A 22,814-nucleotide genomic window follows, 5' to 3' on the forward strand; every position below is an offset into this window, starting at 1 on the left:
CTGTTTACAGCCTCACTTTTTTCTCCCAGTGAATATTAGAAGAAAAACATGAGAAACATATAAGAAAACTTAGAGACTGAGTGAGGCTGAATTGAGAATCTACTTTTTGTCTCTTGAGGTGAAGAAGTGAACGATTTGAGCAGTAAATATTTCCTCTGGGAAGTGTCCAAAACTTTTTTTTGTCTCTGTTCTTAAGTTTAATATTTAATTATTTTTACTGTTTACTTCCTGTTTTATTTTGGCACTTAAGCTTCCTTCCTGCCTTTGTGTGTTTTCCCACCTTTGTGATTGAGTGCCTGATTGTTTTCCCCTGTGTCTGATTAGTCTCACCTGTGTGTTCAGTCTTTGTCCTCCACTCTCTGTGCTGGTTCATCGTGAAACATTGGATGTCGTCTTCATGGTACTCTTCAGTGTTTTCATGTTGGTTTTCTGGATCTTTAAATTATTTGGGATTTTTATTTATCATCTGCTGCCTGTGAGCTGAACTACAGTAAGCCTTTTGTTTGTTTAAATACACCTGACCGTTTGCTTTTGGGTCTCCTCCTTCTGTGTTGATTCCTTTATTTGAAGCCCACTAGTGATATTACATAAGCAGTAGTAAAACGGTGGATGAGGGAATGGTCTTGGACCAGTATGTCTGGTGTCCAAACTGATTTTTAGTTATGGTATATTAGTGCAGGTTCCCCACTAAATTAATGGTTTGAGGGGTTTCTTTCCTGATTCCAGTAGTCTGCATGTGGAAGTGCCATTTGGGAAGATACAGCAAACCAAGTTTTTCAGCAAATATGTGTTAATTAGATTCAAATTGTTCTTGATAAGCAGGTACCTGCTTCAGATATTAGTATATGAACGTGAAAACACACAGTTAGTGGTGTGAAAGGTTAAATTTGGCTGTATAATGTCAAGCTCTTTTAGAGATTAGAAGACTAGGAAGGCCTTTTTGTGAGGGCTGCACATTTTCCACAAGTTTATACGTTTAATGACAACTATTTTGTCATTAGATCTTTGATTGTTTACAGAGATTTTTAGGACTGGCTACTTTCCCCTGCTTTATATGTTTACATTGACCATCTTTAAAAAAAAAAAAAATTGTCATGACACATGGAAATTTAAAGCGGAACGTTTTAGTTCCAAAATGTTATTTCCGTTACAGCCGCTATGGGAGCCATAATGAGAATGATCTGAAGAGTGTGAAATGAGCCACATATTGTTTACTGCATTATAGGCAGGCCAGGAGCTGTTTCCCCCTCCAAGGTCCACTGTTGATAACAGTCTGTTATTGTGGTCCGTTGTTTAACAGTCAATAGAGCAGGTAAGTGGCAATGACTCGATGCATAATGCCAGCTGAGCTACTCTATGGCCAGTATCCCCTACACACTTTCCTCCTTCCTTCCATATTGACACATTCTTATAGCAATTACCCAGATAAAACAAATGTGCTCACAGCCTAGTCAAAATGATTACCTTCTACAATATCTCAAGGAACTTATCTATGGACACATCATTCTGCAGAGTCCAAGAAATGTTCATAATTGAGCCAAGGAGACAAAATTCTCGTGACATTTCAGTCTTAAGATTAATACAGTAGTCAAAAGATGTAGCTTGTAGCTTTTTTGTCTAGTTAGCACAAAAGGGGTAGCTGTTTCGGATCAGTCTTTGAAAAGATCATGCACTATGGTTGACTCGGGGAGAAAGAAAGGATGAAAGGATTTTAATTGTTATCTCCTTTTGTGAATGGAGAAATATAAGCTTGCTCTATTTCCACATTGTATATTTAAGTAAAAATCAATCTGAGCTGATTCATAAAAACCTACAGTAATTTGATGCATGGAGTTATTAAGTTCTTCATATACTTTTACTTTAGAAAAATCACCACTGCTCTCACTAGCGCACCTCTGCCAACCCTTTTCTGAGACCAGCTTTCTGCGAGCAAACAGCTGCCCCAGAGTGACTCCCTGAGAGAGAATTGTCTCCTCCCTGGGTGAAATGGTTTTCTCTCATCTTCATCAAAGAGGTAGCACATCTAAGCTTTGATTTTTACGGCAAGCCAACTGTACCAAATGCACATACGAAGCCTGCAATCACAGCTACCACTCTAAAGAGTAGGATCAGTGTCTGTGTAGTCTTGTATAGTTGGCTGGTAGATTAGACGTTCAGAGATCACCAGCAGAGGAACAGAATAGAGATGAGGCTTCTTATCAAACCATGCAATTAAAAAAGAAAAAGAAAAAGACAGGAACTTTTGATTTGATAGAGGAAAAGGTAGAGCTTGATTAACCTTAGAAGGAAAAAAACGTTAAACCATTTGCAGACTGGTGTAACCAGGGATAAGCCCCTGTTTGAGGGCAGCGAGAGAGTCAGCTAATAAAATGCATTTTAATCTAGATTTATCATGATTTTCCTCAGGGCTAATATTATTTGTACTTGCATACACTTGTAGCCCTAACACGCATTCATTTTGCTTTACTCATATGCAGTAGATCTTTTACTTTGTTTTGCACATTTTTCAAAATTGCCTTGACAATAAAAACATTCTTTATAACATTAGTAGATAATTTCTAAAGGGCTTCATCTTCAAAGGTTCAGATTATAACTCAATACACATCATGAAATAATTAAAGTTTCAGTCTATAGGTTGGTGGATGTTTAAGGCTTTGCGCAAGCACAGCTTTCAGCTAAAGGATAATTTAGCATGCTAACATGCTCACAATGAAAGGCTTTTATCTTGCAGTTATGTTAACCTTATAACAAGACACATTTATCTTGTGTATCTACAATGGCATTAAATAGTCGTGTGTTTTATGTTAACCACCTTAGTTTAGCTTTTAAACAAGCTAACATTTGTTAGCTAGTAGTTAGATGATGCGGTTAGAAACATTATTAGTTTATTAAGTGTTCATGAAAAGATGAATAGTAAATGGATCAAAGTGTTTCGACCTACCCTGCTTCGGACATGAGTGTTCACTCGATCCACATAATGAGACATTTCACTATTTTTTATTTATCTATTGACATAAATGCAGTTCTGTAAATGTGATGAGCTGAACAATGCATTTATTTAGCAGAGATTGGCATAGAACTACACATTTAAACGATGTGAGGGTGGCTTGGCATGCATGGATGTTAAAATGCCAAATGAATATGCAGGTTTGAGTAGAGCTGGTGTTTGTGCACTGTGCAGGATTTGAAATGATGCCTGTGCTGCCAACAGCTCTGAATGCCTGCATGAGCCCTACAGGCCCCATAGGCCACTGAGCTGGCTAAGCTGAGGCAAATATGGAGGTAGTGGCCCTGCTGGGATTATAATGGCAGCGTTTTTGATTATATTTTAATGAGATTATAATTAAATATTCGTGTCAATGTGTCTCAGTAATTGTCCCAGTGGCTTTCAAACTATATGGCTGCTCAGAGACATGTCAGAGCTGTGCTGAATAATCAGAATCCGGATGTATGAGTAGAGAAATCAAAGACAGTTGTTTACTAAGGATAGTCTTCTGTTTGCCTCTAAACTCCTAGAGCTCCTTTTTAAACTGAAAAGCAAACTTAGATCAGATCGGAAACCACCAAGGGGATCTTATTGTCTGAAACTCTGAGTTGGGCTTTTCTCGTGAGATGTCTTTTCTGTGATCCATCTGTTCTTTGTGTATCAGGATCATCTGAGGAAATCTGCAACTCGGCTTCATTAGGCTGTGTATTTTAAATAAGTATTCATTTATGCCAAACCTATGATTCAGGCCACTAAAGTGGGAGATGTCAGAAAACTGAAAAATCCTTTTTATTGTATTAAAATTATTTGATTACAGGCAATGAGATTAAACCACCTTACATATCCTTTAATTAGTTTTCAGAAAACTTGGACTGTTTGTTCACTAGCCGACGGGGCCAAAAGGCTCTAAAGGCCAGTAAGATTTCTTTCAGGACAGCTGTTGGTTCTGAGCGTCTGCGACAACATGGCTGAGATTTGTGGTGTCCTGCTGTGGTCTAGCTATCTGCCACAAGAGTTGTGTGTGGTTGAAGAGGTCATTGACCCTCTGACTCTGCCACTAAATCCACAGCTGAGATTACCGGCCTCCGATATCAGGCCCGAATGAGCCGCAGTTGAAGATTGCACATAAATCTCTGTGAGAAAATAATAAAAGGCTTGTTCTTCTCATCCCAAAGCTTTTTATCTCAGGGCCTGGAAAACACCCACACCATCACACCGCTGCACTGACACGCACATATACTTACATGCCAAGAATCAAGAACAGCTCGTGTTAAACGCACACGCACAGTGGGGGCTTATTGGGCTGCTGCATCTTTGCCGTGATAAAAACTCTAACAATAAAAATATATACAGTATTAAAAAGAAGTAAACAGTTTTAGACACATTTTTAACCAACAAAAATTCTGCCACAAAATCGAATTTGAGCATGTTCATCATCAGGATAAATTACATGAATCAGTGCACCGCAAAGGGGAAAAGTGATGTCTGTTAGCTGTTAATTTTTTATCCAAGTCTATGCCATCTGGAAAGCTACTGAGCAAATATTTTAAATAGTGAATCTAAGAAATGACAAAGTAAAGAAGCTCAACCCAACCTCACTCCTATCATCGGTGTCTCATGAAGTTGTCACGCTTTTGAAGAGCATGCACCGAAGGCATGCACTGCTGAGAAGGTCCTGAAGATAAGCCTGTAAAGCTTCACAAATGAAAGCCTGAGCAGAACTTGATGCTGAGTATATTGCCATATCACAGCTGTGCTCAGGATCACACAGACATGCATGCACACACACTTGACTGGCCAGTATGTGCCACTTGCAGCTGCATGAATCACACTGCATTGCAGCTGCACTCTTCACATATACAAGCCTACTCATGCATAAATATCACCTGGTTGCAGTCGGACATGCATACAGTATCTATTTAAACTGCAAAAGGCTGTGAAAGGTGTTGAAAATGCAAAGGAGAGAAATTGGCAGACGTTTCAGTAAAAACGATCTATACATGCAAAAGGATCACCTCGGATGAAAAGGTTGGCAAACAGTTTCCCATTTTCACATCCAGCAGAAACGCCTTCGCCATATGTACCATATGAAACCACTGAGGGAAATATCTTGCCCTTTAACTACTAAATGCTCTATTTTTAACAGTGCGTTGCTATCAATGTCTTTCTGGCTTTTGGTGCTGGACAGGTCGCACTTTAAGAAACTTTACAGCTGTGTCCATGTGGCTGTTAAAACACGGCCATGTGAAAGTGAATCAGAACTATGAACTTTGGACTTGGAACATCAAAAAGATGGCACAAAAGGTGTTCTCTGTAGGGGATAAGCGGAGGCATGCAGTGGCTTATTTCTGTATATTTGTCATAATTCTGCCTTCACAATATACATTAGTCTGGTGATCCATTGTCATTATAAGAATAATGATTTGTTCTGCCTTAAATGTCACAGGAAACGTTGCACTACATTAGTGGATAAAGGTACAATGCAGGAAGGCATTCAACGCTATTTTTAATTGTAGCATTCAAAAAAATATGTAGGAGTGATTGTAGATACAAAATGATGCTCTTTTAGAAAATGAACAAAAAGCAGACGAGGCAGTTTTATTTGTGTATCACATTTCACACACTGAGGCATATCAAAGTGCTTCTTCAATCAATCGGTCTTTATTTGTATCGCAACAAATCATTCAACAAGTGTTACCTCAAGACACTTTAAAAATAGAGCATGTCTAGAGAAGGAGTAGAAGATTATGAATGTATTCAAATATTCATTTAAAAAAAGTGTAGACAAGAGGTGTGTAGTTAAAAACTATTAAACTGCACCCAAAAACGAATTTCCAAACTCGGAATACTTGATAACCTCCTGGGGTGTATAAAGACACTGTTAATGTGTTTAATTCAAACACACACAGTGTGCTGACTTATTTCCTAAGCCTTATGTGGGTGGAAGTCAATCTGCTATTGTGAAGCTTCTGTTTCCATTTGAAACCAGGGAGGGCATGAAACTATGACATTGTGCTACTTCTAAAATTAAAGGAGCCTTTTATAACAGCACGATCTCCACATGAAATGTAATGTCTGCGTGCTCATATGAACATTTATCTTCGTGAGTGTGTGTCGGGTTCACAAATCGACATGTTTTTTTTTTTTTTTTTTTTCAAACAACATCAGCAGCCACCTCGTCCTCCCCCCGGCCCCCCTTCTATGTGTGCTCAGAGTCTATTGGGATCCAACAGAGTCAACAGATCCAGACAGATCTCCTCCCTGTGAGTCTGTCTGCTGGCTAATCCTCACACTTCCCATCCCTCCTTCCTAGTTAGATACGGAGTGAATGAAATGAACACGCACATCCCAGTCGATGCAGGCGCCTACCATTTGAAAGCGCGAGGCATCAAAGCGAGGCCCCTCTCTGCTCCTCCCACACTTTGAGGCTGAAGAGAGAGGTAGGGGAGGGGGCAAGGCGAGTCTCCCATGGGCTGCTGCTCAAATGATAGATTTGTACTGAAAGTGCTTCATGCTAGGAAGAGGCTGAAGGATATATTTCATCAGCAACAAAATGCATCAGTGCTTTATTCCCCAAATATGATCCCTGCTGTCACTTAAATAATGGAAGACCTCTGCAGGGCTCCAAGTCCCTCCTGATAATGAAGCACTGAAAAATACTCCAATACAATTATTTGGAAGGGACATTCAACACATAGTGACTACGTAGAAACTTAGAAATATCTTAACCAACAAAACCACTGCATTTAACCTCTTTATTTGACTGGTACGTCCTTATGTAAAATGTATATTTTAATGCATGTTAATGGATAAAAAGGATCTCTTGCCAACACAAAAAAACAGCTAAATGAACTAGTCCTCTAACTTCACTCAATCAAACCTGTCTTCATGTGTCCAAAAGAGTTGGTCAATGAGCTGAAACCAAAGAGAAAAATGGATCCTCATGGAGTGAGGATAAAATAATTGTCTGAGCCTTGTGCCTGTATAAGCACACATGTTGAAATACTTAGAAGGAGATTCTATAGGATGTCAATGTTTTAAGCTTGACTGCTTGTATGCCGGACTCCCAGATTTGCCTCATAGATGGTTATCTTTTAATGCACATTTTAGTGTTTTTGTAAAATGTATTTTGTGTCCCTGCCTGTGACTTTGTATTTTTGCTGCTGACTGTCTTGGCCAGGTCTCCCTTGGAAAAGAGCTTTTTAATCTCATAGGGATCAACCTGGTTAAATAGAGTCCACTCATATGTTTTCCATGATTCACACTCCCTGTTCCCTCATGTTGTCTGAAATACCTTGTTTAATGAGTTGCTAATTCTGACCAGAAATAAATAATTGTAAATTAAAATGTTATTCCTTCGGTACAAATCCAACAATTGAGGCAAAATTGCCAGCTATTACTTTATTAATCACCCAAACTCTCACCTGATGAAGACCATGGAGAGGATCGTCCTCAACAACCTCCGCCCCCTGTTGACTTCAAATCTGGATCCTATGCAGTTCGCCTACCAGCCAAACATCGGGGTGGATGACGCCGTCATCTACCTGCTGCAGAGATCCTGGACTCACCTGGAGAACACCGGCAGCACTGTGAGGGTCATGTTCTTTGACTTCTCCAGTGCCTTCAACACCATCCAGCCTGCACTGCTCAGGGGGAAGCTAGAGAGGGCGGGAGTGGACTGTCACCTGGCTGCATGGACAACGGACTACCTCACCAAGAGACCACAGTACGTGAGGCTTCAGGACTGTGAGTCTGACATGGTGGTCTGCAGTACGGGGGCTCCGCAGGGGACAGTTCTCTCCCCTTTTCTCTTCACCCTGTACACCTCGGACTTCTGTTACAACTCTGGGAGCTGCCACCTGCAGAAGTTCTCCGATGACACAGCCATCGTGGGGTGTGTGTCTAAGGGGAGCGAACAGGAGTACAGGCAGGTGATCATGGACTCTGTCGACTGGAGTGAGCTCAACCACCTTCAGCTCAACGCCAGCAAGACAAAGGAGATGGTGATTGACTTCTGCACCCCAGACTACACCGGTGAACATCCAGGGCTCGGACATCGAGAGGGTGGAGACGTACAAATACCTGGGTGTTCACCTCAACAATAAACTGGACTGGTCACACAACACCGATGTCCTGTACAAGAAGGGCCAATGTCGACTACACCTGCTGAGACGACTGAGGTCCTTTGGAGTGTGCAGGACTCTGCTAAGGACTTTTTATGACACTGTGGTGGCGTCTGCACTTTTCTATGCAGTGGTCTGCTGGGGAGGAGGGGGGCACAGAGAGAGACAGGAAGAGACTGAACAGACTGGTCAGGAGGGCCAGTTCTGTCTTGGACTGTCCTCTGGACTCTGTAGAGGAGGTGGGTGAGAGGAGGACGTTAGTGAAGCTGACATCCATCATGGACAACCCCTCTCACCCTCTGCATGACACTGCGGGGGCCCTGAGCAGCTCCTTCAGCAGCAGACTCAGACACCCACCCTGCAAGACAGAGCACTACTGCAGGTCGTTCATCCCATCTGCAGTCAGACTGTTTAATCAGACTCTTTAACAGCATCACCACCTCATGACTCATAAGTAATGCTACACACTGTGTGTTTTTTTAATAACAATAACTCTTTCAAGTGTAGTTACTGTGTAATTTTCCATTATTATATTTTTTTATTTAACTGATGTAAATATGTTTGATTTGATTTTTAACTTCTATTTTTATTTTTAAGAATTATATTCCCGTCCCCTGTTTTCTGGAACTGCTGTAATGCACAAATTTCCCCCACGGGGGATCAATAAAGTTTATCTTTGTCTTTATCTTTAGAATCAAATGATCCACATTTATATTAGATTTGATTCATATTGAATGATTTAGTCAATCTCGAGCCCTATTCAGACTGCAGTTTCAAGCTGCTATATTCAAGCCCTTGTGACGTTTCGCCTTCAATCTAATTGTCGTAAAGGTGTGATGAGGGAACGAAGTCTTCGGAGGTAGTAACAGGCATTAAAGAGGCGAGATGGGATCAGCTGAGCCAGCGGGGGAGTACAGCACTGTGTGCAGACATGTCTGACTGTGTGTGTACGTGGAGTTTTTACTGTGCTGTGCTTCCTCAACGCCCAAACACACTTTGAATACACAGACGGGGACACCAAAATCACGCCCTTGAGGAATCAATATGAATGAACAAAGACGTGATGAGCTGTTACGGCACTTTGTGTGGAAAAAGCAGTCTGAAAAGGGCTATTGATATGGAGCAGGTTACTCTAGGAAGAAGTGTGTCCTCCATGAAATAACTGTGATGTTAAACAGAGGTGTGACACTTCTCAACCGGCTTCTTTCTTCATGTATTTGTTGTTTCCTGTTTTTAATTTGACACCCATACTTCCCTCTTGTATCCAAAGCTTTTCTACCAGCCATTGTTTGTTTTCATCTCCAAGATTGGTCTCACATGACCTCCTCTCACCAGTAGATTTTAGCCTTTGTCTTCCTTTGTTTCTAAACCAGTTCCTCTCCATACCTTTACCCAACAAACTTGAGTTTTCTCCTAGTGCGTCAGTTTTAATATGGATCATGTCTCCTTATGGATTTTCATTTCCAACTGCTCCCTCTTGGACTACATCACATCGACAGTAAGGCTTTAGTTTTGAACCTTTTTGTTGGAAGATTTTCTTTGAATAACACTTGCGCCAACTGGTATTTCTGTTTCAGCATTTGCACCAAACTCTATTTGTGGTTGGGTACCCAAGCTGCCCGCTCTGCTGTTGCATGGTTCAGAACTGTCCAGTTCACCTTTTAAGATGGTTTTATGTAGTAGTGTCATTTCTTATTCTGTTCAACACCTGTAAGTTCATAATGTTTGTCTTGTGTGTACCTTGGCATGTATAACATACAGCATATCTGAGAAGCTCACAGCAGCTGTCTATCTGTACAAACAAAAACTCACAAGGTATGAGAAGGCTTTACAAAGCCAGGAGGTTGGGCTTCCTGCCGAGTCTTCAGGAATTATATGGCAACATGTGTTGCTAGGTCTGAGTCTTTGTCTTGCTCTGTAATCTCCTTATCTGTTCAAATTCAGGTGATCTTTGGGAGAGGCCTTTACAAGTTATGATGTTATGCCCCCTGAAAAATAAGGGATACATGATCATGAGACTAAAACATTAATATTTCCTCAGCAATCTTGTATAATTAAGGACATTTTTTTGTCTAAGGAGATTTTTTCCCTGTACGTGCTGGAGACAGAAAAAAATCTCAGACTATCAGGCTAAGAACGCAAATAAAACTCTACTGAAGTTTAGAATAGACAAAGAATCAAGTAAGCTACATATAATAGACACTTTTCAAGCATTTTATCCTGGAGAAACAAATTCAACCTGAACAAACTGCTTTTCGTTCATCATTTTGATTTTCCGTCTTTCTGGAATGCGCTAGAAATGATCGCTCTGACCTCTTTTCAACAAACAAGGATTTTGAAAGTTTACAAACTGCGTCATGTTGTTGTTATATCCGCAACTTAAGACCCATTAATTGGGAGTAAATCACGAGAAAATCTTCATCTTTCTTATTCGGGCTCATACTGCTGAAGTAATGCAGGGTGAAGCCTTTCTGTGACTTACTTTCGATGGTTGAACTGAGACTCACAGGTGATCCCTTAAGGGGTTCAGTTGCAGACATATCTGGATGGGCACTTTTTACTTCACTTTTGATCTGAACTCAGTTGCCACGTTGTTAATTGGACTGTATACAATGCAGCGCACGGAACAGGAAGTTTTGGCTGGAAGTCAAAAAAGACTAACTGCTGGCTACACCTGAAATACCGAGAAGTTCACTGTCACTCCCAGAGGCTACATTGTTGTGAGACTGAGCTGAATTGGCAGAGACAGATTATAAATTGACATTGATAGTTGTACTCAGACCTCTTAAATTATTTAATTTTTTTAAAGTACCACAGATTGTCATTTTAGACCATGCATTTCCCATGCAACTTGTTACAAACCATTAGAGTATTATCTTTTGACTTTCTTATAACATTTAACCACAGTGGTACTGTAAACATTATGGTAGGAAGATATCTTCAGATTGTTCCAGCTTTAGTCAATTAGCTGATGTGAAGATAGATTGGACTGATTAGACATGTTGTCATTCAGGGTCCACATTCATCCCAAGACATGAGCACACTTACAGAGTCTATGCAGTATAAGACACAATCTAATCTGTTGTGGCTGCTGTTGTGTATGATCACAGGCCCTCAGTTTGTTGGTGTAGAAAAGGGTTAGGAGCTAGTTTGTCTGATTTACTTTGCAAGTAGAAATGTCTGCAGCCTGACATTTTTTTGTTCATTTACTGCATATTGTGGCTGTGAAATAAAAGTCTGCAGATAGAGCAATATGTTTTACAATATATATATAAATAAAGTATACACTGGAAAAGTCAAATTTACTAAAAACATTACCATTACATTTATGAAAGAAATAAACCCAGCATGCCATTGATTGATTTATTCATCACAAGAAATAACCAAAGATAATTTAATGACACTTCTGCGTGTTGATATTAGCAGAATCACAAAAGAGCATCAGCGCTGATCATATCTCCCTTGTTTTTAAATGATGTGTTATGTCTCTTTTGCTATTAGATGTGTAAAAATGTGAATAAGTCAGTTCCCATTTAAATAATTTCCCGGGGCATTAATAGATGAAATTTCTAGATTGTATTGAAGCAAAAGCAATTATTGTAGCACAGTGTGATGTCAAAAAAAAAAGAAAGTGTTCAAACAGTTCAAGTTATTTTGCATTCAAATGAGAGAGAGACGCTGCAGGGCAGCCGGCAGACGCACATTGTAAACATTAAAACAAAACAGAAGAGACAAAAACACAAGATTAGGGATGTGAAAACAAACTGTCTTAAGTTGAGAAATACTTGAAGCGGTTATCTTTGGCTTCTTAGGGTTCATGTCTGTTTTTCCAACTGTTTCAAAAAAGAGCTTGCAGAGCATTGAGAGCGGAGCTGGTGTTTGAAAAAAAAATGAAAGCAAAATGAAAGGGTTTGGAGGGAGGGGATGGGATTTGCCTCTTTTCTCTCACTCTGATTAATTAGTTCCAAGTTATCCATGAAAGTAATACACTGATAAGGCCAGGAACAAACACAAGCCAATTACTAGCATTTTCCTGCAAGCTCCTGAACACCCGCAGCACTGATGGAAAACATTTAAGGCTTGTGGGCTGATTGGACAGGTGTTGTGGTTGTTTGCTAGTGCTCTCTAGCTCACGGCACATCTTTTCATTACCAAACCGAGTGCACACCCTTATCAAGCTGTTCTCATCGATGATGGGAGATGAGACCTCGCATAAAAAAGCCGTCTACAACAACAGCTGTGATTGAGGGAAACCTTGGGACCTGAGTTGCATCTCAAGCACCAAATAAAAACACACACTCATAGCAAGGCTAACATTTCCATATCAATTATAATTCTCTTCAGTATCTAGTTGCATATAGATTACAAAAGCTTGTCCTTTTTTTTATTGCTCTATACTGCTGCGATCCTGCTGCTGCAAAATCATCAATACATTGATTCAGCTGCTACCATGCCTGTCAAGCACTCTTTGGCCCAGGGTCAGACTTTTTCTACAATAACTAAAACAGCTGGATGTTTCTGACCAGAGCAAAATTAAGAATTGATTAGCAGTTGGTTGGTCTGCTAATGCATCCTGTCTTAAACCACATGGTTTCAATCCTTACTTTAGATGTCCTTTAGCCCTTTTGACAACCCTCAAACCCTACAGAGTCTAAGAAAGAAAACACAGCTGTTGCCATTCTATATTTAAAATACTATCCCTTTGATCACATTCATGCTGCTGCCATTTCGCTCAGTCGATAGGCTGGAAGTCGTTAAACGCTAATCACTGGCACCAGAATTATCAAAAAGTTACCTTCACACCCAGAGGCTAATCATCAACAGAAGATAAATAAATAAATCCAATAGGAATCTGACTAATAAGAAAAATAAATGTGTAATTTCACCTCTACCAGAAAAACAGAAATCAATAAGACAAGGTAGTGAGAATCTGTGGAGACAGCAGGCAATGTAAGATAAAACAACTTATTTGATAACTCATTGGCAACAATTAGTAAAAGCTAATATCAGCATTCAACCCCTGTCTTGCAAACATTACAGTAAATTAGTGTTATTCAAAACAACTGTAACATCAAGGTATTTATGCTTCTCTATTATAGAGCTTTTAGCTAGATAAACTGTTAGCTTGTAGGTCAAGCTTATATTAGCTTGCCCTACATATTTAGAAAGCTGAAGTGCAAAACTTCTAGTATCTTACCCTCACGTCACACATACTGTGCGTGCTGCGGTCCATCGGCGCCACGGTTTTGCGCGACGGACGTCACGCGTTTCTGGAGCGTCAGCGCAGTGGAGCGCAAGATAGAACTACAGGAATAAAGAGAAGAACGTGCAAACATGTTGCTATGTTTTTCTAAGGATTATTTGTTGTTTGTCCGGTGCCTGCATTGACGTAATGTCGATAAAGGGAAAATTTGTAGTCCGTATATTGTGTTTTATTTTGAAATTGGATGCTCTGTGCATTTCCTTGTCTGACTTCCTGTCTGGGTTTTCATATTCTGTCTGGCTTGATGCGAACCTGCAGCGTATTCCGTCGAAAATAGACTTGCGGCGTATTTGAAACGCAGCAGAGCGTAGTGGCACTGCTGGCACGCTCTGGAGACGGACCGCAGCGCCCGCTGTGTGAACACAATGATTGACTAGAATGGCAGCGAACTACGCCATAGTGCGAGGCACTGACGGACCGCGACGTGCACGGAGTATGTGTGAATTGGGGGTAAGAATGATGTTAAAGAGCCCATATTATGCCCTTTCTGGGGTTCGTATATTTAATCTATGTACCTACTTTTGTACGTTCACAATAGCTAAAGTTCGAAAAAAGTGTCTGTTTTCATGAACTGCTCCTCCTTGCTCCCTCTCCGCTCTAAGTCCGTCAGCTACGCTTTGCTGAGCCCACACTGTTAGACCCCACGTGGGCCAAGTCTGCTCTGATTGGTCTGCCGATCTGCTCTGTCGTTATTGGTCAGTTGCTCAGCACGCTTCTCAGAAATTTCAACATGAGCTGCAGGGCTTGCCACAACGAGCCAATGGGCTTAGATCAGTGATCTCACACTGACAATGACGCCACACTGACAAATTTTTATCGAGGGGGGCTAGAACCGAGCGTTACATGCGGCTAATGCTACAGCTAACAGGAGGAGGAAGGAGAAGCTGCGTTTCCGCGGACTTGGAATTTTTGCACATAGATGTGACTAAACATGCACAGGACACTTGGAAAACACACCAAAGGGCATATAAAACCAGAAAAAGCATAATATGGGACCTTTAAGGGCTTTTCCAATCATATCATGAAACACTATGGAACAGAAATGTTAATTAGGAAGAGGTTGAGCGGCCGTCTAATAGGATATTAAATATGGGGTTTTATCTTGAAATACAGCTCACTTTCCCATTGGATAACCACTATCGATTGTCTTGTCAGCTGCTGATCAATCACAAAGTGGTAAAATTCTAATTTTTAAGACTTGCAAACTAGCTGTGCGACATTTCAGCTTCCCACACTGAGCATGAGGGAAATGGCTTCAAGATGAATACAGTGAAAAAAGTCAGAGCGCCTCCTTTAATGCAGGTGGATCAAAACACCTGACATTTAAAGAGCAGATATAATCTCGTCCTTGTCATTATTATCATCCGTTCTTGTAAAACATTATAATCAGGCACACTCGTGCACCCAGCCATCAGCCTGTTTTGCTCATTTAAAAGCATCTTTTTATTTCTTCCTGTTGTCTAGGTGCGTATGTTCCCAAGACATCACTGACGCGTGTCTACAGCAGGTCTCTTCCTTCATTGCTCGGGGTAAAGGAAGTATGTCAACAAGAAGGATTAATTTGTCACCTGGAGTCGAGACTCGTAAACTTTGCCCTACCCTGGGGATGTCAACAAAGCCTTCGAGCAGACCGGCCAGCCATTAGATGGGGCTGTCATCGGCAGATAATTGACTGTCAATTAAGGACATAGACAACAACGTGGGAGTCAGCAGGAAGGCAGTAAATCACTACCTGTCCGTCAGACGGCCTCGCCTGCCCCTGACTTGTCTTCATTCCCTTCACTCTCTGCCTATGCGTCTATTTTTCTCTTGGACATTCGCTCGGTTCCTTTTGAAGTAACCTGCTCTTTCACTTTCTCTTGTATTGTCTCTTGCCAACCTTCCTGATGGTGTTCACAAAATGTACAGCAACGTTTTGTGTCTTCTCTCGACCTTTCTGAGGAGTGATCGCTCCAATCGCCATGTCAAGCCAACTGAGTGAATGGTCCCTTTTTCTTCTTTTTTTTTAAAGGTCTTCCCATCACCAGCTGACTGTCGCCACTCACGTCTTCCTTTCTTTAAAGGCCAGGTTACACGTATTGACACGTGTACATAGATAATCCTCTTTTATCTCATCAACGTGAGATCTGAATGTGTTGTTGTGGAAACTGCATTTTTCTTGGTAAGCTCTATTGAGTTGGTGGCTTTTGGCTGTGCTTAGGAGAACAAACACAATGCTGGAATGCAGTCTTAAGTTAAAGAGCTTTCCAATTAGAGCAGCTTAACAAATTTGCAGTACAGTTGTTGTTCCCCAGAAATGAAGTTTAACCAGATATTAAGCTTTTTTTTGTCGTTTTCATTATTATTTGACCAAAATGAAGCACTGCTGTAAATCATAGAAGCACTGTTAGCCAATCAGACTGTTGCCTTCAGCTGTGAATATTGAGTTTCAATCAAGCACACCCAAGGAATCTCTTGATTCTTGGGCCGTTGCTGAGAGAACAACATAAAAAGTAAGAAATCTCACCTAAAGCTTACAGGACATACATATCTGATGAGATAATGGATGTGACTATCTGAAACTTGCAGACACTGCAGGGGTGGACTCTCGTTTAAAATGAGAAACTATAAGTCAGGTACAGCAGAAGTTGAGTGGCAGCGGCAGGGGATGTTCCTACAGAGCTGGGTTTGTTGTCGAAGGTAAAGACAGTAGCGAGTGTGTTTCTGTGTGTGGGTGGCTGGTGCATTATTCAAAGTGTTATGGTCTCAGTTTCATGTTGCAGACAGTATAACTGCATGCCATACTGTAAGGCCGCATCTAGTCCGCAGGGAGAACTGTGGTAAATCTCGCTCTGAGATGCAGTTAAGTAAATCAAGCATGAGAACAAGGAAGACAGGGAAGTGTAGATGAAACTCGTATGAGGAATCGGTGTGATTGTTTGGCCGGAGTGAAAAATAGTGGTCAGATTTATCACTCGAGAGCAACTGCTTGTCATCAGTCTTCCACTGATTGACATTTTAAGACCATTTTATGGTTTAAAGATTATATCACACATTGCATTGTCAATTAATGTCTGTGTTGGTTCTCTGTCATCCAAGTCATGGTAAATTGAAGCTTGATGCCAAGGCAACCGGACTTGGTTGAAGATCTTGAAGACGTTTCACCTCTCCTCGAAAAAGGCTTTTTCAGTTCTAAACTAACTGGTGGATGGAGCTAGAAATGTAATCGTCTGTGGATCATTAGCATGCTAATGATCAAGGATGGTCACATTGGAGTTGTAAGCCGAGTCGTTGACCTCGTTTCACTTAGAGTTGTTAACACCCCCAGTCGGCTGTAGGTTTATAGGGTCACATTTTCTAAGGTGGGACTGGGGCTTCAGTTGTTTTAAGAGAGAATTTAAAACAGCATTGTAGATTGGTGCTAGACGGTTTCCTCAGACCCCCACCTGTGTGGCTTCCATGGCCAGGAAGTGCACCCTGTCATCTTTAAGGTTGTCCTTGTCCTTCAAATGAAAGTGGACAGCAGAATTCTGTCCTGAAGAGCTGACTCTCCTTAGCATGCTAAGGCAGACAGCATATCTCCTGCTGGCTATGTTAGTTTATAAACTGAACCGCCAATAATTATAAAATACATGTACAGATACGTAAAGTCGCACAAGAACAGGAAAAAGAACAAAATAACTGACATCACTCAGTTTGGAGTCATTTACCTGCAACCTTGACATTCAAAAGTCATTTTTGCCTCGAGATATTCAATCCCTCTCAATTAACATGTGCAAATTGACACTATACAGTAATAAAAGCAATGGATGCCCATATTACCCCTGCAGTGTTTCACTGCTTGAGGCTAACCACTGACTTTGGCTCTACCTTACCTCTGCCAGTGTGAAAGGTCTGAGCCCCCTTTTAACTGCTGTGCTGATTCCTTTTTAATGTTTCTCTTAATGAAGTAGCATTTCTAATTCCACATGTGACACAGTAAGACTGGTGCGTCTGTCGCCCAAACCGGCATGAAAAGCTTTCATTTCATGGACACAAGGATGAGTCTAAATCCTGAGCTTTTTATCACCCATGTGGGGGGAAAAAAAGGCGCTTTGAAGGCAGTTCCTGAGGACCAGCATCTGTCACCAAACACCTGCAGCTCATCTCCGAGCAGGTTGCTTTGAGTTGTTCATTTTTTTTTATGTTTCATCCCCTCCCCATCCTGCCCTCTCTTTGTCCTGGGGACCAAAGCTTTTGAATTCATGGACAGTCGTGACTCCTCGGAAATGTTTATTAGACACACACACACACACACACGCACACACACACGCACACACACACACACACACACACACACACACACACACACACACACACACACACACACACACACACACACTATGGGGGAAACAGCAGATTTGTTTTCACTTTTTCTAAAACATGAGCTGATGTGCTTTTGCCACAGGCAACAGATTTAAATAGGTGTGTATTTTTCCTGGATGGTTGTACGCAGTGGTGATGAAAGAATGTTAATCATCTGTTTTTGAGGAATGGATAATCTAAATATGTTTTAATGTGCACTCCTGTTGTAAGACACATTACGACTTTTTGTTATTTAAACTGAGATGAGAAATGTAGAGTTATTAAAAGTTTTCTTTTTTCCCCCACATGTTGTGTTGTAGTAGCTTAATGGTATGTCCTTTTTAGGGCACACTCACCCTAGACAATACATTCCATGCCCAAGCACACTTGAGCCCAAAAGTCCAGTGTGTTTCACTAACGTTACTGCTCCATACCATGCTCCCTTGCGTGGATACAAGAGGTGGGCTTTGGCAGGGTACGGACGCTCATGCACGAGCACAAAGGTACGCAAAGTGGACATGATGAATAGCCTAATGAATGCGACAGTTCCTCTCGACAATAATTTTAAATGATGGCGGCAAAAGGTCCACATTGGTCCGATGCAGAGGTTGAGTGTTTATTTGAAATTTAGGCAGATGGGAATATTCAGAGTCAGCTGGATAAAATCCACAAAAACAAGGAGGTCTTTGGTAAAATCTGTGACGTGATGATGTATGTACAAGAGGTAACCATGCTAGTGCCCGGTTAGGACTGGAGCAATGTTGATAGGCTGAAAGATAGTACATTTTAATAAGTTGTCTTCGCTGTAGATGCAATTAAGTGTATTTTGTTACCTTTGGCCAGTGTTAGGCAAGCTGTTCACTCCTGCAAAGCAATAGTTTCACAAATGTGCCATTCTAACGGCTTGAAGGCACAGGCTGAATAATAAACTGCTATGAATTTGTTATTCACAGTGATAACTGCTTTGTTGTTTTTTTTTGCCTTATCTTATCTCCCCCAAAAAGGAAATGTTCTCCTCGGCTGCCCAGCTGTTGCCTCTGACCGGCTTTGAATAGCTGTACATACAGAGATTTCTCTGTACTATCTCATGTTTCCCCCCCTGACTCTGCTTTCCTTTGTTTGCTTTTGAGTTGATAAATAGATCTTTACAGAGGTATCTGGCGCTCTCCTGAGGGCTTCAAAATCCATAAAATTAGTTCAATCTCGGCCCCTCTTTCCCCTTTGCTCACAGACAAACTGACGAGTGCAGCAGCAAGATAAAAGCCGGAGTTATGTGAAAGCATTATTATGTGAGCACACTTTCATTGCATTTGAAAGGGCTTTCCTGGAAATGCTCTGCCTATACAGTTTGAGAGGTGTGCAGAGTCATGGATGAGAGAGAGAGATTTCCCTTTATGTGAGAGGTTCTTAGTCAGACCTGCATTATTCACCAGCTTTAACAGCCTGTAGAAATACTGCTGCTGCAAGGTAAACATTGTTTCTGATGCTATACTGAGAAAGAGACTGTAAACATGTGCAAATTACTCTACAATTTAATTCAAGAGATCGTTTGAACATGCAATGGAAAAGTCCATTCCCAATATAGCTTCCACATGATTTATTATGCAACCTCTGTAAACACATGCTGCACGTGAATACACAATCTGTAGGCAAGGGACAAACCTTTTGGTGTCTGACTACAAACAGAAATGAGAACACTTCCGAGTGGTATTGTTCATTAGCAATCAGCAAGTTTTTCACTGTAGGCATGATAACGTTCAGTTTGAAATTGGAATTGTTCAAAACAGCAAAAGGATCACTAAATTGGATAAGGTTATCTCGTCTTGGTTTTCATCTGGTTGGAACCCCTAAGTTTGTGTTGTTAAAAAACCTTGGAGTTTGACTTGAATCATTTTGATCCTGAATACAGTCAGGATTTTCCTGATCAAGGCACGGGGCATGGATTCTGTCCGGATAACAAAAACATTTTTTACAATGATGTTGATATTTAGAGATAAAAAAAATGTATATTTTGCATTTGATTAGACTAAATATTAAGTACTTCACATGTCTTTCAGTTCCCACTATTTCTCATGAATATCTGACCAAAACATGATTATCTGGACAATACAGAACAGTCCTGTAATCAGTGTTATTCAGCAGGGACACATCTTTCTCCACTTCACTGAGAGATAAGTCAAAGCAAATACACACACACACACACACACACACACACACACACACACACACACACACACACACACACATGCAATACCCAGTCTAAATATAAAGGCTGGATATTAAAGGATAGGCAAGGTACCTACTCAGTGTGGAGATGGAAATCTGTTTTTTTACCAGAGGTTTTCTTTCCACCGGATTGCTTTTGTGTTCTACAGCCGTAGCCTTTGGGACTGCTGTGGAAATGGAGCCTAAAGAGCCTGAGGCCTGGCTAGTCCTGTCAACTGAGATGAGAACATTTAGCAAGCATAATATACATTTGCTGTTTTGTTTTTCTACTGGTTTTCAAGCTTTGGAAAAATGTACCTTTTAGCAAATCTTTGCATTTCAGATTCACAAGATGAGGTCAAGACCAGCAGTTTTAATTATCGCCCGAGTCATTTTAATAAAATGACCCCCCCCCCCCCCCAAAAAAAAACAATTCTACTCCCAAATCTCAAATCCACATGAACAGGTATGTACATATTAAAATGATTCACATTGTTTCTTATATTCTGGCTCTGGGGAGTGACCTGAGTGGGAGGAGGATGCTTGTTTGTTTCCTACTTTCAATTTTTCTCAGCCTCCTCACTGCTATAAAATCCTTATAGGTTTTCTTACAATATATCTCCCCAAATAAATATCAAAATAAGTCAAAGAACTTTAGAATCTTCAGATTACTGAGTGTATCCCATGAATCTCTACCAGGAAGGGAATCCTCGCAAATTTACAAAAAAAAAGACCTTTAACATTCGTTAAAAATGATGACTCTTTCAACTCCCGTCTTCATTTTCTGGTGTTAAAAGGGTGTCAGCTCCATGTCAGTTGGAATTGAACAGAGTCAATGTCTACAGCAGTAAGAAAAATCAAAAGCAAGAAAAACAGAAGTGTGAAAAATGAGGCTGTTTGCGTTCACACATAGCCTAAAGACCCTCCTGGTAGCCAAATCTCCGGAGTTTTTCAGGAGATTTCCTTATGTGTGAAAAGGGTTATGCAGACTTTTTACAACGCAGCTGGTATAGGAAAAGTCTGCATAAAGTTGAGCTGAGTAAATTTTCTATTTGCATACATGCCCCTCACCTAGACCATGTCTGTGAATTGTGTAAGAGTTAAGTGAATGTGTGAAGGAGGCAAAAGAGTGACATTTGCTGTGCTTAAATTAAAACCTAAATTGTACCTCATCCACCTGGGAACAACACTTCTGCAAGTTGTAAAACTCTACTGACTTGCATTTTTTGTCATGTGTGGGTTAGTGTGAGATTGTGAAGTGGAGGTTTCCAGGAGATTGCACCACCCTTGAGTGAAATACAATAACCAATCTTGAAAACTGTGCTTGCATGAAAATACCTTAGTTTCGTGTTGTGGCTTCCAGTTAGAGACACGAGTTGAGAGATTAAATCACGACTGATATCTCTCCCTCGATAATCTTTGGCATGATCCACTAATGCAGGCGAGAAATAGCTGTTGAAATGATGAAATCTGACTCATCCACAGATGAGAAGAGCTGGGGGAGTCAGACTTTAAGCATTTTTATTTTAGTCAAATGTAAAAAAAGCAAATGATTATGATGATTCTATTTGTTACTTTATTATGACAGACCCATTCCTGATCAACTTCACAAATCAGTCTTAAGGAGATTAATTAAATCCCTTATGCACAAATATAAAAGAACACCAGAGGATGAGCACATTTTTTTTCTGCTCCTTGTCTTGTATGCTCAGTTTTTTCATTGAACGCTGAGAAAAACAACTCTTCTTTTGATCTTAGTGCTTATTAATTCTATCTGCCTGTGTGTCTGGCATCAAACATAGCCTGTTTAGCATACTGTGGTGAAAAGAGTGGAGTGTTCACTTTGTTTTTGTATCATACGAGCGTGTTCACCCCAGATGACTAGGAAAGCATCTCAACATTGTCCAAGTTGCTGTGTATTAACCGACAAAGACATGAGCTTGTGACTGACTCTTGTAGTGAGAGCTCTTTTACAGCTGGTGCTGCAGACACACCCACTGTCATTATGCACACTGGCACAACCCAGCCACCTTAAACCTCTAAAAGCTCAGGATCAGCTCTCACACAGAAGGAATCAGCTGCCTGTAGGTTTTAGTTCCAGTCTATATAGGGCGATTCTATAAAGACGATATGTTGTTGACCAGTGATGAGGATGTGTTGCTATATTGAAGGTGAACAAAAGCTACATGAAGTCCTTGATAAATGGCACAAATACAAATATAACACAAATAAAAATGTTTGTGATGGAAAATAGGGACATAGTAAGATTTAGATACCGAATAAACTGGTAAAATAACTAGCTAAAAAAAACAGTTACATACTGTATTATAGCACTGAATAAAATAAACTGTTGAAATAACATAACTGTTGAAAAAAACTAAATATTGAATATCAGTTTAACCTTTAAAAAAAACAGAAAGCAATGAACAGTTAAATGATTTATCTGTACTTCATTGTTGTTTTTCAAGCCTAACCATAGTGTTGGGCTCTAGCCTGAACAGGCTCCTTGCCCTTCTTCTGTATTCACAGTCCTACTTATAACATCTCTCTTCAGACTCTCCTTTCTGTTTTTCCCTTGTCTCTTTTCACATGTGGGTGGGTATGATGGGTGGTTGGAGCCTGCATTAAGCGGGTTGGCTCTGGGACCCAGAAACTCACTGTCCAGCCTTCAGAGGTATCCTGGGACTAACTGGACGAGACACCTCTTGAATGGAGGTTCCCATTTGACAACCCGGTGATGTTGTCATCACAAACTGGCAGCTCTCATAAACAGATGCTGTTTGGGTGCGATGGCAACTAAGGGCCTTTTCATTTTTTTTATTACACATACTTTACTCATCCCTGAGAGAAATTCTGGATTACACTCTGTTATTGAAAGACATGCTTTACCCACACACAGTTTTGAAAATTTAAA

General features: G+C 40.6%; 1 long non-coding RNA gene across 1 annotated transcript in view; it reads left to right on the forward strand.

Moving 5' to 3' along the window:
- Positions 1-356: 356 nt before the first annotated feature.
- The window catches only part of LOC132984582 (uncharacterized), a 76,150-nt gene continuing 53,692 nt past the window's right edge, over positions 357-22,814 (forward strand). Inside the window, exons 1-2 of the long non-coding RNA XR_009674978.1 lie at positions 357-490; positions 1,154-1,312. This is a non-coding gene — a long non-coding RNA (uncharacterized LOC132984582). The remainder of the gene's footprint in view (positions 491-1,153; positions 1,313-22,814) is intronic.

This window comes from Labrus mixtus, chromosome 12 (assembly GCF_963584025.1).
Source record: "Labrus mixtus chromosome 12, fLabMix1.1, whole genome shotgun sequence".
Lineage (NCBI taxonomy): Eukaryota > Metazoa > Chordata > Actinopteri > Labriformes > Labridae > Labrus > Labrus mixtus.